Below are 5,679 nucleotides of genomic sequence, written 5' to 3'. Positions count from 1 at the left end.
ACAGGTTCAAGTCTTAGCTCTCTGTGATGACATCACAGGTCCATGTCTTAGCTCTCGGTGATGACATCACAGGCCCAAGTCTTAGCTCTTGTGATGACATCACAGGCCCAAGTCTTAGCTTGCTTTAACAGAGTTGTTAATTGAGAATGTTACACACCCGAAAAGGCTACAATTCTAAACCGCCTCTATTCCTACAATGGTACACACCTGATGTTAAACACCATTAAATGCTTATTTGTAATAGTATTAAGTAACATTTTCAGAATGTACTCGGCCACGATGCACACTGGTTGGTCGGTGACTGAATGACCTGCTCCCCTATCAGGAAACAGTATATAAGGCATTAATTTAATACATTTATTTGAATTGTAATTGATTTATTTTCTATTTTATAAAATTGTATTTAGGTTTTCCAGGTGTTTTTGTCTTTGTTCTTGATTTATTGTGATGTTTCTTCTTGACTTGTTTAAAGAAGACGTGTCCGGCCCATGGGGACATTAACGTGTGTTGTCGGGCCTTACAAATACATTTGATTTTATTTGATTTTATTTGATTTTATTTGATTTTATTTGATTTGATTTGATTTGATATATTATAATGCAGGCTCAGACTGAATACATGAGGAAATGACATGTTGACGCACAATTGGAGGGGGGCTTCCCACCCTCCAGAACATTTACAACAAGCGGTGCAGGGGTAAGGCTAAGAGAATCATCAAGGACTCCAGCCACCCAAACAACTGCCTCTTTGAACTGCTGCGGTCAGGCAAGCGATACCGGAGTCTCATGGCGAGCACAGAAAGACTCAGAAGAAGCTTCTATCCCCAGGCCATCAGGCTGCTCAACGAACAATAAACACTATGCAACAACCATCAAATGCACACAGCACACACATCCACACGCGCACACTCACTTTAAACAAACATCACACTGCAGCACCCACTCTCCACACTTTAGATCACCTAAACACACTTTATATTTATTGGTAAAGGATTTGCACTACAACTCGTACACCTTACTGTAAATTGTACCTAAATTGTACCTCATCCCATTTCTGCTTTGCACTATATAGTATTGTATATTAGTACATTGCATAGTATATTGTATGGTAACTCAGTTACTTCTATTCTGCATCGAACATTGTACATATGTCTATACTGAACACTGTGACTTCCATTTTTACTTCTATTACATGTTATACTATTTTATTTCATACTTATCTTGTCTAGCACAGTCTCTGGAGCGTAACAGTAAGAAGCATTTTGTATAAAAGTATTCTGTACTTCTGTATGACAACTATTAAAGAAACTTGAACTTGAGTTTGGAGTACAGGAGCGCGCTGAACAGAACAGGTAACAGCCCCGTCTGTAGGGGAAGTGGTTCAACACGCCAGAACAACACGCTGGCTGCCGTCATCACTGCTCACTCACATAAAAAAAATTAAAAAGAATACTAGTATCTAGTAGTAACAGACTAAGTAAAAGTAATAGACTAGTGGTAATAGACTTCATTCATATTGTGACACAGATTCCACCATATTCATTCAAAAGGTGTGAGTTTTCACTCCCACAGAACTGGACGATGTGAGAGAGGGTAAACAGAGGTCACCTAAAGGGCAGAGAAGCAACTAGAGAGCTGAAAGGTTGCCGGTTGAAATTCCTGTACTGTGAAAAACAAGTAAATCCATACAGCAGCATTGTTGCCCTGAGACCAGTGTTGGTGAAAGAACTCAGTAGAAACTACTCGCTGTTTCACTATGAAAAGCACAACTAAATCTGAGCTACTCTCAAGAAATAAACTACTTTGACAAAGTAATCTAACTATGATGTCACACATTCTAACTCTTTGACTCAATAACTCTCAAACCAAATGAACTTGTGCGAGACTGCTTTAGGATATGAGATAATGGGCATAATGAGTCTGTGTTCCTTTAAGGTGATATACTAGAGCAGGGGTGTCAAACTCATTTTCACAGAGGGCCACATCAGCATTATGGTTGCCCTCAAAGGGCCAAAGACCGTATAAATGTTAATGTATGTAAAAATAAATGTAGCTACCGTACTCATTTACATATTGTCAAATTGTCAATATCATCAAATACAAGCTATGACATTAAGTTTGTTCAAAACATTTTTGTCACAGTCAAGAGGGGCAGAACTAACAACTGTGAGCTGCAAAGAACACGTGGGACAGATGTAGCAGATGTTACAAAAACAAATGGCTGCACACCTTGCAGAGGCCATACATCCAACTAATGGAAGATAGTTTAATTAACAGATTGCAGAATGGGTACAGTACAGCTCAATACACACAATTGTTAAGGGGATGCAGACCAGAGAAAGACTTTCGACTTGTTTACATCAGGGTCCCCCATTTTCAATTCGTAATGAAATTGCTATTATGTGTCTGCATGAACACACAACTGTAACTGTACTCAAAAATAACAAAATAGGGTTGTCTCAGTTCACAACTATATTGGTCAAGTTTTGGGTGGGACTTGTTTGCATCCCTACAGCTTCTTATTCAATTGAGCGAGATGCTCGGTTATGTCACACAGCCAGTTTGCATCTGACAGTTCAGACAATATTTCTTCAACCCTTTGTTACCTATTCCGCCTGGATCTTTTTTGTATTTTGGGCTGTAAAATTGTCAAAGAATGTCTGAGGAGTAAGTGCTTTTGGCTTTTTTCCTTTGTTACTTCATCAATACCTCAGATGTTCAACATACATGTATGTGTAAGAATGTGTAATAACTAAGGCTGTCAAAGTTAAAGCTTTATTAACGCATTAACCCACAATTATTTTAACGCCGCTATTTTTTAACCCAAGATTAATGTTTAAAAAAAATTATTTTTATTTTTTACCAGAGCTCTTGGGGGCCACATCAAATGACGTGGCGGGCCACATTTGGCCCGCGGGCCATGAGTTTGACACCTATGTGCTCAGTCCAACACCCCAGAGGAAGTAAAGGTCTAACAGGAATAGAGGTCCACCGTGGCAGGACTGTAGCGTCTGCACCAGCCGTCTGCACCAGCCGTCTGCACCAGCCGTCTGCACCAGCCGTCTGCACCAGCCGTCTGCACCAGCCGTCTGCACCAGCCGTCTGCACCAGCCGTCTACACCAACTGGCTGCACCAACCGTCTGCACCAGCCGTCTGCACCAGCCGTCTGCACCAGCCGTCTGCACCAACCGTCTGCACCAGCCGTCTGCACCAACCGGCTGCACCAACCGTCTGCACCAACTGGCTGCACCAACCGTCTGCACCAGCCGTCTGCACCAACCGTCTGCACCAGCCGTCTGCACCAACAGTCTGCACCAGCCATCTGCACCAACCGTCTGCACCAACCGTCTGCACCAACCGGCTGCACCAACCGTCTGCACCAACTGGCTGCACCAACCGTCTGCACCAGCCGTCTGCACCAACCGTCTGCACCAGCCGTCTGCACCAACCGTCTGCACCAGCCGTCTGCACCAACCGTCTGCACCAACCATCTGCACCAGCCGTCTGCACCAACCGTCTGCACCAGCCATCTGCACCAACCGCCTGCACCAGCCGTCTGCACCAACCGGCTGCACCAACCGTCTGCACCAACTGGCTGCACCAACCGTCTGCACCAGCCATCTGCACCAAACGGCGGCACCAACAGGCTGCACCAACCGTCTGCACCAACCGGCTGCACCAACTGGCTGCACCAACCGTCTGCACCAGCCATCTGCACCAAACGGCGGCACCAACAGGCTGCACCAACCGTCTGCACCAACCGGCTGCACCAACCGGCTGCACCAACCATCTGCACCAACCGGCTGCACCAGCCGTCTGCACCAGCCGGCTGCACCAACCGTCTGCACCAGCCGGCTGCACCAACCGTCTGCATCAGCCGTCTGCATCAGCCGTCTGCACCAACCATCTGCACCAACCGGCTGCACCAACCGGCTGCACCAACCGGCTGCACCAACCGGCTGCACCAGCCCAGGCTAAATACAGTAAGGTATTTAAATACATGATGGATGACAGCCAGAGCACTCCTCATCCAGACTAATGCATAATTCAGCTGATATATGGTGGCTTTGATTAAAGGCTTCTAATGGGTTTTAAAGAGATGTTTCCAACTTGTGGTCTGGGGCGGTCTGCTGTCACCTCTGGCTTTATTAAGTTAACTCCTCCAGTTCCCTGTATTGATAACTGCTGCACAAACACACAAACTGCTTTCGGTAAAGCAGTACCCGGGACAAAGAATAAAAATATCCTAAAGCTGTCTCGCACAAGTTAATTTGGTTTGAGAGTTATTGAGTCAAAGAGTTGGAATGTGTGACATCATAGTTAGATTACTTTGTCAAAGTAGTTTATATCTTGAGAGTAGCTCAGATTTAGTTGTGTTTTTCATAGTGAAACAGCGAGTGGTTTTTAACTACTGAGTTCTTTCACCAACACTGGTCTCAGAGCAGCAATGCTGCTGTACGGATTTACTTTTGTTTTTCACAGTAGGCCTACAGGAATTTCAACCGGCAACCTTTCAGCTCTCTAGTTGCTTCTCTGCCCTTTAGGTGACCTCTGTTTACCCTCTCTCACACCGTCCAGTTCTGTGGGAGTGAAAACTCACACCTTTTGAATATGGTGGAATCTGTGTCACGATATGAATGAAGTCTATTACCACCACTAGTCTATTACTTTTACTTAGTCTGTTATTACTACTAGTCTATTACTACTGGATACTAGTCTATTACTACTAGATACGAGTAAATTACTTCTAGATTATAGTCTACTCTATTTCATTGAAAATCTAATGAGAATTACATTCCTTTGAAGGAACACATTCATGCAAAGTGACCTCTTTATACGTACTCTTCATCAAAGACAAATTGAGCATTTATTGATGTTATTGACGTAACAACATGAAATAAAATACAAAGGTCTAATCCTAATCAATCAGTCAACTAGCTGATAGAGGGGGACCCTGATGTAAACAAGACGAAAGTCTTTCTCTGGTCTGCATCCCCTTAACAATTGTGTGTATTGAGCTGTACTGTATTGTACCCATTCTGCAATCTGTTAATAAAGTTTTCAATCAATCAATCAATCAGAGAGGATACAGCTAATCAACCAGTCAACTAGTTTATAGAGAGGATAGAGCTAATCAATCAGTCAACTAGCTGATAGAGAGGATACAGCTAATCAACCAGTCAACTAGTTTATAGAGAGGATAGAGCTAATCAATCAGTCAACTAGCTGATAGAGAGGATACAGCTAATCAACCAGTCAACTAGTTTATAGAGAGGATAGAGCTAATCAATCAGTCAACTAGCTGATAGAGAGGATACAGCTAATCAATCAGTCAACTAGCTGAGATAGAGAGGATACAGCTAATCAATCAGTCAACTAGCTGAGAGAGAGGATAGAGCTAATCAATCAGTCAACTAGCTGAGATAGAGAGGATAGAGCTAATCAATCAGTCAACTAGCTGAGAGAGCATACAGCTAATTAATCAGTCAACTAGCTGATAGAGAGCATACAGCTAATCAATCAGTCAACTAGCTGATAGATTGGATAGAGCTAATCAATCAGTCAACTAGCTGATAGATTGGATAGAGCTAATCAACCCGTCAACTAGCTGATAGAGAGGATTGAGCTAATCAATCAGTCAATAGAGCTAATCAACCCGTCAACTAGCTGATAGAGAGG

Source organism: Notolepis coatsorum, assembly GCF_963971535.1.
Source record: "Notolepis coatsorum genome assembly, chromosome: 18".
Classification (NCBI taxonomy): Eukaryota; Metazoa; Chordata; class Actinopteri; order Aulopiformes; family Paralepididae; genus Notolepis; species Notolepis coatsorum.
Note: the sequence above shows the minus strand (reverse complement) of the source record.